Raw genomic sequence first — 13,627 nt, forward strand, 5'->3', positions numbered from 1 at the left:
ATGCCTCCACTTGCTCAATGCAAGAGGGAAAATGAGCGATGAGTGACGAGCGCTAACCCGTGTGGGTACTGACTATACGTTGAGTACTATACATGGGTGCCCTGCTCAATCCTACAATGGCCCTAAGGGTAGGTACCATTATCATCCTCACTTTACATTCTAGGACTAAGAAGTTCAATAACTTACCAACGTCACACAGATCAGCTGTAGAGTTAAGGTCAAAAGCAGTAAATTGGGGGAGCCAGAGGGATGTATGATCTAATAGTTGAGTCACCAACGAACAATTTAATGAGTGACCATTGGAGTCAAAATCAGTCACGCCCAAGAGCATAACTGTATGGTTATCAGCAGTTCTCAAACCAGCTTACCCTTTAGGAACAGAGTTTGATTTGATTTGAGTACAGGAGAAATACATCCTCTGTTAGAATGGACATGAGAAGGAACTAGCCCTTTGGTTTCTCTTAATGTTTACAATTAATAAGAGAAACAAAAACAGAAGTAACATCTAAAGAGCTGAGGGAAGTCTCATCACACATACGAGAAGTCAGGGAAACATTGCTTTCAGGGATTTGGCAACAATTGCATTTGCACATGTTCAAAGGACAAAAGAGAAAAGGGAGACCAGTGCATCGCTGTGAGTCTCACAGACAAGCCAGGGCGGGTGACACCAGCCTCTGTGCCCTCAAGTCTGAAGATGCGCAGCTGAGGACTTCCGAAATGCTGGCCTCAGACCCAGTAGTGGGACCGTCTTGGGAAAGGCACTCAAGTATAAATAGGAGTCATTTACACTCATAGAAGGAAGTGTTTTAACTCCACAAACTGAGCTTCTGCTCCCTGAGAGAAGAATCAGGAGAAGCATGCACCTGGGTGCCAGACGGGACCTGGATGGGGAACCCCCCCGCGGAGAGGCTGAACAGCATTGTCCACAGAGTGGTACCTGGGACCCTTTGGCCAATTTGATGGAGGGTCAGAGCTGTCCCTGGGTCTGATGTGCCCTCCCACCCATGCCCGGAAGCATCTTGGATTCATGGGGAAGTGATGCTGAGTGTTTCATTCAAGTTTGCGTTTCGCAGAGTCAGCAGAGCACACAGCAAAATCAGAGGCAGACACCCAGAAAGCCAAGATCTGGGCCTTAGAAGACAAAGACCTTCGCGCTCTAGAATTGCTGCTGGGAGACCGGTGAGAGGAAGTCCTTCTCAGCGCACCTCTCTCTGTTCTTTCCCAGGCTCTGTGGCGAGGATATGCAGGATTCTCTGTGTGGGTGACAAATATTTTGAAGCACACTGGAGATATTTTTAGGCCAAATATGGAGTGCACCGTCCTCCCTCCACCCCCGCCCCCCGCCACGAAAGGGGATAAATAAAAGCTACATAACTCCTTGCACTGTAGAAAGCGTTCCTTCCCTTCTCCATGAGGACATTTCTGTGAGCCGCGCAGGCATGCGTGTGGAGGGCAGGCCCAGGACAAAGCCGCAGCTGTCTCCAGTGACTGTCATCCCTGCCTTGTGAGACCTGTGATAGCCAAAAAGAAAGAGCGAGAAAAGAGAAAGAAATGCCAAGAAAGGGAAGTGGGGAGTTGATCATCTCTCCTGGGCTCTTGGCTTAGAGACCATCACATTTCATTCTTTTTTCTGTGTTAATGACACCAGATGTGAAGAAGCAACTCGCAGCCACAGGCACAAAGCCACCCAGATTGCCCGAGGTGCCTCTCTCGAGCCCCCAGTGCCGCCAGACACAGCAGAGGTCCTCAGAGATGATATATTCTTGTTTTAAATTTGTGTGTAATATCAGTGGAGCTGAAGGGTGCACATTATTCCCAGCCGCGCCAAGCCCTTGGCAGTGGTGACAAACACCGACACGGACAGCCAAAGCCCTGCATTTAGGACTGGGGCGTGGGCCAGCGACAGATCGCTCGGGGAGCCCCAGCAGTATTTAGAGGCAGGTGAGGGCAAGTCAGAGGAGCACCAGGATGCACTGTTTTTACAAATCAGTTCTTGGTTTTTGTTTTTAAACCACAGAAAGCAACAGCAGGATTTACAACGGGCCAACCCCCCTGAAAGGTACACACATGAAAGCACATGTATAAAGCCCCGAATCTCTCCCTCCCACCCGTCCCCACCCTCCAGGTAACAGTTATGTACAGTTTGGTATGGATGCCACGTCCCACTCTTTAGTAGAACAAGGCATACACGTGTGTATCATATCGAGATCTGTTTTTTTCACTCCAACCCATGAGAAAGTCCTATTAGCAGTATTTTCACAAAACATCTGGAATCTGACCACTTGCCCCCTCCACGGTCCCCACCCCTGTCTGAGCAGCACCATCTCCGGCCTGGGTCACTGTTGTAGCCTCCTAAGGGGTCTGCCTGTTCTCTTTAGGGTTTTGTTTGTTTTTTTTTTTTTTTTGAACAAAAGATGCACGTCCTTGCTCAGCCTAAATTCTCTAAAAGTCCCCAGTCTCCTCAAAGTCAAAGCTAAAGTGCTTACCTGCTCCCCACCGGCCCCACTCCTATATCTGAGCCCCCTGCCTCCTACTCCTTTTCCAGAACAGCCTGTGATCCAGCCTGATCCCTGGACCCTGCTCGTGCTTCTCAAAGGCACCAGTGACACAGCCCCCAACCCAAGGCCTTTCCGCAGCTGGCCTCCTCTGTTTCTGATGCCCTGGCTCAGGTTTCAAAATGCCCCTGCCCCTCACTTCCTTCAGCTCCTTGGTCAAATGTCACCTTCTCAGTGTGGCCCCCCCCTGCACACCCTATCTGAACGTTGACATGCTATGCCCCACTCCCCCTCCCCCTTTTACCTCCCTCCCTTACCTTCTGTTCACAGCAGTTGTCACCTCTAATGTAGTGTATAATTTTCTTAATGTATAGGGTCTATAGGTACTGTTTCTCCCCCAACTTAAATGTAGATTGAGGTTTTCATCGGTTTGTTAGGTATTCCAAAGGTTCTGGTCGGTGCCTGGAGCACAGCTCATGAACAATCAATGTTGAACAATAAAGGGAAACGACTTTTGCATAATTGTTGGAAATCATTGCTTGACTCTCCATAGGTGTGTGTTCCGTCCGTGATTCACCCTTCACTCAACAGCACTGACAGAAGGATCCGGACAAAGACATAAAGTTCCACACGTGAAGCAGAATGAGGACATTGTCGAGAGCGGGATCCGATGCCTCAACTGTATCATATATTAAGACTGAACATCTTAAAATATAGTGAACAGCACTCTCTCTGGACTGTCGCCTGGGACCGGTGGTCTCAGTGATGCCATCTGAACGCTGGAAACAAATAATAATAACAGAATAAAAATGCAAAGTTTCTGAAAGTAATTTTGTTCAAACCTCATGATTTAGGAAAAGTCACTCTTCACCTCCTTTGAGCTATCTTTCTACAAACTGAAAGTTATTAATGCTCACCTGTCTGGCTGGCGCAGATGTGAGAATTTATACGGCCCATGGGACTGGGAGAGATGAGGATGAGAAACACAGGAAAAGCCCAGGGCAGATCACCCCCGCCGCCCTCCACTCCACATGCTGCCACACACAGTTCCGCTCTAATTCATCATCTTCACTGTGGCTCCTTCCATAGCCTCCCCACACCGTTCCCTATACGGTCAAGTTGCCAGGGAAACATTCCAGGACAAGGGATATGGTTAGGGTTCGCAGGGATTAGCATCCCCACGCTGCTGGGTGAAGTTTGTTTAGATTATGGGAGGGGAAGATATACACTCCAGGAATTACTGTGATGGCTCGCCTGTCTCTGATGGTCTATAAATATACACGCCAAAGGTTCTAGCCTCTCACCTTGCTGAAGTTCAAGAGCCTTACAAGGCAGTCAGGTCTGGCTTGGGGGGAAGACTCCTGGCAGGCATTCAACTGAATCATATGCAACGCAACTAAGCCGTTAAACATCTAGTTGGTATTTGAAATTTCTTGCCATGTGAGCATATTTCTTTCCCTACTGGCTCTTCCCTTCCCTCAGAAAAATCAAAGATCCCTTCCATCTATGCAACGTTATGGCCAACTACCACAGTATTGGCTCCACCAAGCCAGTTAGATTGGCAGCTGGATTCTCTGTTTCACTGTGTGGCTAAGTACCAACCTCATGGCTTAAATACTTTCAGATCTAGACTTTGTCTCTTTCCACATGTTGTAGCCCAGAGGTAAGGGTGAGAATGGGACGCAATGGCAGAGGAGCCAGTCTGGCTGTTGCCATGGCAACTTACTGTTGCGTGGAATCCCAGGGTGGATGACTCAGGGGGTACCCGTAGGTAGCAAAGTTTGCATTCACTCAACTCACCCAACAAATACTTATCAGACACTTGATATGTAGCCCAGACTGTGCCACCATGAAGAGAGTATTTATAAGATACATAGACATCACAGACACAAGCCCTGTCCATTATGATCATCTATTTTTATAAGAGAAGTACAGTGCCTACATTTCTAACTACAACACAATATAAAAATTAATCCTTGCATAGGAGAAACATGAACAAATGTCATCTTATAAAGTGGTGTCAGGGAATCCAGAGGATCAAGCCCTGGAAGAGATAAGATCTAAAATACACTTAAAACATGAATTCACCCTGGGCATATATATATCTGGAAAAGACAAAAACTTTAATCATGATACATGCACCCCAGTGTTCATAGCAGCACTATTTATAGTAGCCAAGACCTGAAAGCAACGTAAATGTCCATTACCAGATGAACAGATAAAGACGTGGTGCATATATACAATGAAATATTATTTGGCCATAAAAAATAATAAAATAATGCCATTTGCAGCAACATGGATGAACCTATAGATGATCATACTAAGTGAATTAAGTCAGACAGACAAAGAGAAATATCATATATCACTTACATGTGGAATCTAAAAAAATGATACACATGAACTTATTTACAAAACAAATAGACTCACAGACATAGAAGACAAACTTTTGGTTACCAAAGGGGAAAGAGGGGAGTGATAAATTGGGAATTTGGGATTAACAAATACGAACTACTATATTTAAAATAAACAACAAAGACCTATTATACAGCACAGGGGACTGTATTCAATATCTACTAATAACCTACAGTGGAAAAGAATCTGAAAAAAATATAGTATGTCTATATATATATATATGAATATATATGTATGTCTAACTGAATCACTTTGCTGTACACCTGAAACATTGTAAATCAGCTATACTTCAATTTAAAAAAAACCATGAATTCATTTCTGAACAGTAGAAGGGAAGCACTGGGAGAGGGAAAGAGAAGAGAAATTGCTGTTGGCTTTCAGATCTGAGCACAACCAAGATGAGTCCATGGAAACCTGGAAAAAAGCAGGAAGTCTGGCCCACTCGCCTGTCCACTTCCACGCTCACTCCGCACCCAGGCCTGCCCCACCCCACCTCCAGGTCGCCTGCTTTTCTGAAGGTGGCGGGGCGGTGAGGTCAGACTCCTTCACTCCCATCTCGTGTTTGCTGTACTTTCCCTTCCTCCCCCTTTCCCCATCAAGGTCAGATAATCTACTCCCAGGAAATGACTCATACGAAGGTGTAAGTCACTGGCATTGACGCAGCGCATTCCCCCACCAAGGAGCTCACTCACTGGGACAAGAGATAAGCAACTTTTATCCAAGTAAATGAGGTTAGGACTCTGCCTGCAGGGTGCTGGGAGGAGCAGGGGGGAAATTGGGACAATTGCTCTGAGGGGCAGCTCCCCCAGCAATGCACCCCTCTTCCGATGTGGGGTCTACCCTCCTCCTTTATGTGCTTATCTTGGGGCTTCCCTCAACTAAAATGTAAGTTCTTCAAGGGCAGCTTTGGCCATCTTGTTTACTTCTGCCATCCGTGCCTAGAACAGTGCCTGGCCTAGAATGGACAGTCAAAAAAGACTTGTTAAGTGAGGGTTAGTGAATGTTTTGTTTCTAGTGCCCGGCAGCAAAGCTGAGGAAGAGAATGGGCGGCAAGAAGGCTTAGAATTTTTTAAATAAATATAACATTTTTTCCCCCATAAACTGCATGGTCATTGTTGGAAAAAAATTTTAAACAGATAAGTGAAAATAAGAAAGTTAGGGGAGGATAGAGCACCATGCTTAGCATACACGAGGTCCTGGGTTCAGTCCCTGGTACCTCTGAGACAGGTGGGAAGCGGGCAGGGCACAGCCACTCAAGGAATGACAGCAGTTTAACACCAAAATGGTGGATTAAGAGGTTTAATTTCTAGTAGACCTTGAGCTTCATTATGTGCTCATTGTAACAGCATGATCAAATAACATGCCCGCAGGCAACATGACAGCCCCAAGGCTAACCACAAAAGGCCAAAGAATGGGCGGTGGCCCAGTCCCTGGGAATCCCAGCCCCTTCCCCAGGGCAGTTGGATTGATCCCACCTGTAGGCATGTGAAGCTACTGAGACCATAAAAAGTGACATTACCACGCCTAGTGGCCCTTTGCGCTCTCTCTCCCCTTTGGAGACGCCCACACTCTGTCCGTGGTGTGTGTACCTACTTTTACTTTAACCTGAGCACCCAGTTCCCACACCTCTTTCCTTGCCTTTCTGTTGCCTTACACTCTATGCAGTGTGTGTCTCTCTAAATAAATCTACCTTAACTCAACGGTGGCTCGCACTTGAATTCTTTCACGAAGCCAAGGACCCACACTTGGCGGGGCATGTCCCAGGGGCTCAACCCAGACCTGGGACCCGGCCCTCCTCATGCTCCACATCCATTTAACACAGTGATATAAATCCAACCAGATTTTTGTCTATGTCTCTATCTCTCTTATACATACACTTTAACAACAAAAAAAACCCCAGTATCCTTAATATTTTATGATTTGCTTTTTTGAAATACAATAAATTGAAAACATCTTCCCATTGAATAACATATATTATAATCATTTAAATGACTGTCTAATAGTGCAGCACCTAGCTGTACCAGCAGGCCCTATTTTTACCAATCCTCTATTGCTGGACATTTGTTTTTCCCCAAATTTTTAGTGTTATTTATAAAAACACAGCTAAGAATGTCTTTATCACTAAATCTTTGTGCATGTTATTTCCTTATACAAGTGAAAATATTGTCATGGTTAAACACTGGCAATATTTATTGAATGAACTCACTATGCCAGGATAGTTAACGTTACTTTATTTAATCCTCCCCCAAACCCTATTATTACCAGATGAAGAAACCGATTTTGAAGATATTGAGTAATCACCCAAGATTACTATTAGTCATGTCTTTACTGTTTTTGATGCACGTTGCCAAATTGTCTTCTGGAAACATGCTTTGGAATGCTTCGGGGAATAACTGGGAACCTGCTTCTTCAGGTAAGCCCTCCATCAAGGGAGTGACTACACAGTTTCCTTCAGTAAATGGTTCCCATGTTTTATTGACCTGTCGACATTTGTTTTCCCCTTACGTTTACCCAAAACCTTGGTGATAGTTTAATCGCCTTGTACTTCCTGGCAGCAAAATGTCTTCTGACTCACCCTCTGAGTGGACTGCACTCCGGAGAAGCAGAGCAGTTCTGAGCTCAGAGTCCTAAAACACAGGCTTGACCCCGAGTTCATCTCCTGTCCTGGGGCGGGGTCCTCAGGCACATCAGTTCCCTCACCCCAGCCTTGGTTTCCGTATAAGATGACAAAAATAACACCAACCTAACTCATCTCCCGGGAGTGTGATGATGGGGAGAGAACATGATACTGAAACAGCTTTGCCAGCTAGAAAGAACAACGGAGTGCGAGGTACTGCTATCAGTACCAGTATTATCAACTTTATCAGGACTCTTACATTGATGACCTGGCTCTTTATTCAAACCTTAGCCTTTTTAATAAGTGAAAGCAATCAGAGAGGAAAAAAAAATAAAAGCTAGAAAAGAAGATAGGAAAAACAAAGCAAAAAACCCCCAGATGTCAGGAAGGAACGGACTATGGTGATGCAGGAAAACGGATGTGGGGCGTGAGGAGGGCCAAGTTCCAGGTCTTGACTGAGCCCCTGGGACGTGCCCCGCCAAGTGTGGGTCCTTGGCTTCGCGCAGGAAAGAATTCAACTGCGAGCCAATGTTGAGTAAAGGTAGATTTATTTAGAGAGATGCTGCATAGAGTGTAAGGCAACAGAAAGGCAAAGAAAGAGGTGTGGGAACTGGGTGCTCAGGTTAAAGTAAAAGTAGGTACACACACCACGGACAGAGTGTGGGCGTCTCCAAAGGGGGGAGAGAGCGCAAAGGGCCACTAGGAGTGGTAATGTCACTTTTTATGGTCTCAGTAGCTTCACATGCCTACAGGTGGGATCAATCCAACTGCCCTGGGGAAGGGGCTGGGATTCCCAGGGACTGGGCCACCGCCCATTCTTTGGCCTTTTGTGGTTAGCCTTGGGGCTGTCATGTTGCCTGCGGGCATGTTATTTGATCATGCTGTTACAATGCGCATATAATGAAGCTCAAGGTCTACTAGAAGCCATACCTCTTAATCATTAAGGCCAACTAGGAGGTGAACCTTCCACCATTTTGGTTGCTGTCATTCCTTGAGTGGAATGGAAGGAACACCCTGTAAGAAGGAGCAATTAACTGAAATTCAGAACAGGCTGAACGAACCCAGAGCATACGTTCCACTGCCCGTGTTCAGAGGATGGTGGTTAGAGGCAGTCCTCACGGGAAACCCAGCCAGCCCTGTATAAACCTGCTGGCTGCACCCATAATGAGCTTTGCATCTGATTTTCTTAATCATTAAAATGAAGGAGTTAAATTGTCTACTTGGACCCTTTTAGTCTTGAATTCTACAATTATCAGAAGTATTTCCTATCAAATTCCTTTGTCCTCAGGACTTGGAAAAATTTTTGTCCTCTTTCCAAGCTCCTGCACTTCAAGACGACTGATGTCTTGTCCTGCAGGGACAGAAGCATAGACTAACAGCACCTGGTCTCTGTTATGTATGAAGTGGTCCAAAGACTATTTTGTCTGTCGCATCACCAGTAAGCTCTAGCAGGCTTGAGAAAATCCACTGTACAGAGAAGTTTAATTTTTAAATGTAATATCTGTTTGCTAATCAGTCATTCCCAAAAGAAAGAAAAAGAGATTGATTAAATACAGGCCTTGAAACAAAGTAGAAGATTAAAGTTAGCTTCTGAGTCAGGAAGAATTCTGAGGCTAGCACAAAGAGAAAGGATGGATAATTGATATTAAGCACGACGGATCAGAAAGAAACTTGAATCATTTCTAAAATGGAACTATTCCCTCCCTTAATGTCCTAAAGACACACCACCCTCTTCTCTAAGGATGGATATGAGACTAAGAGCTTTCCTTACTGCCTTGTTTGAATCTGAGAGCTGAACGTCATTTCACTGCCAAGTTAATCTAACGTTATTACTTGGCTTTTAAAAGGCAGAATGGGAGGTTTCTATTGAATGGCTTGAGACTGTAGGAATGCAGATGACTCTAATTTGCAAAGCTGTTGATAGGGGAGGGGGGCTGAGCCCAGAGGAGCGGCTTCTCAACAGCTTAGCTCCTTCTTGGGGGTGAGGGGGTAGCCAGCAAAAGCTGTCCTGCCCAGGGATCTCAGATTCTTTGCACAGAAAACTGGAACCTGTTCCCTTAAAGTCCATCATGTGAGATTGAAGAGCTTTGTCTTAAATCACTTAAACATGAAGTTGGGCAATGATCCCTGTGAAGAAATCCAATTCCTGGAACCAAAGAGAAAAAAATTTAAAAAACTGATAGGCGGCTACGTGTCTGTAAGTGGTACTTCAGAAAGAAATGGATTGGAAACGATGGGAACGGAATGAAAGTGAATGAGGCGGAGGGTCTCGGTGCCAGAGGCTGACCCGGGTTTTGCGGGACCACCCTGAGAGTTCCTGTTGTGGGGAATACCCGGGAAGTGGCAGAGCCAAGCCCGTCGTTATGGGAGGTGGGTAGATGGAAAGGCAGGATTGGCTGGGACTCTCCTCTTCTGGGGACATTCTGGAAAGGGGCAGATCCAGGTGCTGGGATCAGGCCAGCCCCACATGGCCTCACTTCGCAGGGAGACAGAGGGAAAAGGGTGGTAGGGAGGAGAGACAGAGTGATCCAGAGAATCCCAAGGGCAGGGGGTGAAGCGAGGAGACGCGGAGTAAGTCCGGTGGCATCAGCTGTGGCAGCCCCGCTTCCGGCGGGATTGAGCACGGTGGTTCCTGTGAGCCTCCCCACAAGCAGAGTGTACCCACCTCTGAATAAATCATTTCCCCTTCAGCCTGATCAGAAATCCCCACCTATTTCCCTAAGAGCAAAAATGCAGACCCCGGGGTGAAAGCAAATACGCTGTTCCTGGGAACACTGGAATAAACTAACCCTTGGTTACTCATCCATGTCTAGGAAAAATCTTATTTACCAGAAGTTACCCCTTTTGCAGGGATTCTGATGAAATAGGTACAGTCTTTCCCATATGAACAGTGGGGAGACGGAGCCCGCAAAGGGTTTCATTCATGAATGTGTTTAACAAGGCTTCACTGAACACCACTCTGTTCAAAGTCCTATACTTGAAGCAAGGACTTTCCAAGAGGCCTAAGGGTCATACTGGACAACGCAGGATCTAAGTAAACCTGAGCTGTAGGACAGGGAACACTTAACAGATGGCAGGATGTGATGCCCCATGAACAGCAGAGTTGATTGTCAGTGACACAAGACGTCAGAGGAGGGAGAAGACCTTTGAGGAGGTTCAAAGATGTCCCAAGAGAGGGTCCTGAATAGAATATTGCAAGAGGCACAGACAATGCAAAGGGGGAAGGTGGCAGTGGGGCCAAGAAAGGGCTCCAGAGGGGGTTAGCTAGAGGCTGGGGATACACAGCACAGGTAAATGAAACTTGGGAGCACGGAGGAGAGCTTCAAATAGAGGATGCGTGGCTGGGAGCCAGACTTGCAAAGTCCAAGCAGCACACCTCTGGCAAGGCAGTTTGGTAAAGCAGAGAGAGTGGGTTTGCAATCAGAGCAACCTTGAACCAGAGTGGTTGAGGAGTCGCTTTCATTGTAAGTTGCGGTGGTAGGTAGGACAAGACACGGAGTTTAAGACAGGGGCTCATGCGACAACCCCCACTTCACTCAACCCACTTTCTCCTTCCCGTCCTCCTGTGTCCTGTGTTCTTTCACGACCCCCTCCTTTCCACCTGATTTAGTTCTGTGTTCAGTTCTCAAGGTTCAATGTGATGTTTTTTTCCATGAAGCTAAATATATTTAACTTTTTATTGAGGGAAAAAAAAGAACAACATTGAATCCCATGACTAGCTGTCTTGGGTTGGGCTCAGTGCCGTGCCACTGTGCCTTTGTTTGAAGTGGGATAAAAATCCCTGTCTCAAAGGGTAAGAGACATAGCAGTGAGCCTGACAAACGGTGAGATCTTCACACAAGCGCAGTCCCTTCCCTTGACCTCCAGATCCTTAGATACACACGCACGCACACCCACATGCACACACAGCTCCCCAATATGCTAGGAAGAGAAAGGAGCCATTCACCATATGCTCCTGTTTCACTTTATCCTTAAGTCAGTTCTGTAGGGGAGTGGAGTACAGGAGATATAAAAGGACACTGAATAAATATTCCAGGTTGAGTTTTTTAAGAAAAACCACTATTGGGAGAAAACAGACATTTTATATGTAACTGGAATTGAGAACATTCTCTGCAGTTAAAGTTAGCAGTCCACGCGTAAGAATGCTGTTAGTAAATTAAGAGTTGCACAGAATGGGGTGGGAAGATCCAGCTCCATGGTAGAGCACTCCAAATACATTTGCATATTGTCTAACAAGGTGCTGTTTAATAATGCATTAGATGTCTTCAGAATGTGTGGTTATTTCTAATTTCTCATTTATAAGTATATCCATGATTGATGATGGTTGTTTCTTTCATCTTCTTCATTAAGCTAGGAAGGGGTCAGCATCCGGGTAAGATGTAAAAGGCTCTGAGAAATACCTGGATTCAAATCCTGTCTCAATTACCATTTGTCCTTAGTGTCTTCATCTGTAAACGAGCGTATCCATTAGGCCAGGTTGGGAAACCTGCCATGGAAACAAACAAGGCCAGCATCTCCCTGACTTGCTGCTCCATCACTCACATTACACGATCGCTGCAGGTCAGCTTCATCCCCCCTTTGTGGCACATTCTCTAGGACCCCAGTCAATGGAGCAGCCTCTTTGTGGGCTCTCGCCTGACTCTTAGCAGAGAGGGAGAAGAAAAGGACACAGGGGCTCACATGCTGGCTCTTAAAACTTCTGTTCAGAAGTGCTGCACATCACTTCTGCTCAGATTTCACCACCAGCCAAAACAAGACCTGGCTAACCCAACATCAATGAGGCAGATAAATGTAACCCTTCCAAAGAGGGACAGCAAATATCTTGAGGGAGTCTACAGCCTACCAGAGTAGAAGGTATTAATGAGTTTTGTCAGGATAAACCCATACAACTTCCTAGGCACAGTGCTTAACCATATTAAAGACTTATTAAATTATTCCATTCAACAAATACCACAGAACACCTGCTATAGGGATATAACATAATGACAGGGGTTCTTAGTTAGGAATTTATTCTAGCCAGGTTAATCCGAAGAACTGAACAATTCATGTGTATTGGCTATCTCCCAGAATCTGCAGGGAGGGTCAGAGAATCTGATTTAGAGGCTACTGACCCGTGAACCACTCCCAGTCCAAGCGTGGGCTTCCACCAGGCAGAACACACTGCCCCGCAAGGGGCATGAACACAACAGAGTGTCCCGCACGTTGCTGGATGTCTGATGCCGGAGCCTCCACCACTACGGTCCTCTAAAGGCTCGATGCCTTCACCACCATCCCAGCCCTAAGATGCATTTCCCGTGGACCCTGCTTCTTCCTATGGTCGCTCCTCAGTCACTCTCACACAGGCTAGTGTGGCTGCTAGAGCCTGGGAGACTCGCCAGGACTCTAGTTGCAAGGGGAAGGCACACGAGTTCTGCATCCTTTCTTAAAGACGCAGGACTCGTAAATGACGAGAACTGACCACATTTTAAAAGGTGGTTCAAAGCTACTGGATAACCACCTGCATGATAAACATCGACCGACCACACAGGATAAGGAAAAGAGTATAAGGAAAAGGCTTTACCCCTTCGGAGTTTCATAGGTCATAGAGTCAGTAGAGATACTGATATTCATCAGAATTTATTCAAGCATGAACGGAGGAGGAAATGTACACGGTTCTATGAGAGCTTACAATATGCAGGCCTTGACAGGTGGTCAAAGGTTCCCTGAGGAAATAGTAACTGAGCTGAGATCTGAACACGGGGTCCGATAGGGGTTTATCAGACTGAAGGTGAGGAAAGAGAGGAAGAGGCAGAGAGAAGGATCTGGGCAAAGACCCCTCTCAGGAAGGAGCTGGGAACCTCGTGAGGGATTAAAAGAGAAGTCCCCCAGTCAGGTGGGTGGAAATCTTGCAGTGAGAACCCTGGAGAGGCTAGGCAGTGCTGCACGTCTGAGAATCTCTCCTTGCCGGGACCCACCCCCTATGGCTGTGATTCAGCTAGTGGACAGGGAAACAGCAGTGTGCATCATACAAGCTCTCCCTGGGGGCTCTGGTGCACAGTCTGGATTTGGAAGCATCAGTCTGGCCAGCATTCCCCTTCAAGTGACTTTTCCCAGGGTTTCAGGA

General features: G+C 46.3%; 1 long non-coding RNA gene across 1 annotated transcript; it reads right to left on the minus strand.

The window, feature by feature from the left end:
- Positions 1–1,384: 1,384 nt before the first annotated feature.
- Positions 1,385–3,511, minus strand: LOC116658122. The gene is made up of 3 exons (XR_004313294.1): positions 3,413–3,511; positions 2,813–3,274; positions 1,385–1,511 (listed from the first exon to the last, which is right to left on the minus strand). It is a non-coding gene; the product is annotated as an uncharacterized LOC116658122 (long non-coding RNA).
- Between the last annotated feature and the right edge of the window lie 10,116 nt (positions 3,512–13,627).

Source organism: Camelus ferus, chromosome 20, assembly GCF_009834535.1.
Source record: "Camelus ferus isolate YT-003-E chromosome 20, BCGSAC_Cfer_1.0, whole genome shotgun sequence".
Lineage (NCBI taxonomy): Eukaryota > Metazoa > Chordata > Mammalia > Artiodactyla > Camelidae > Camelus > Camelus ferus.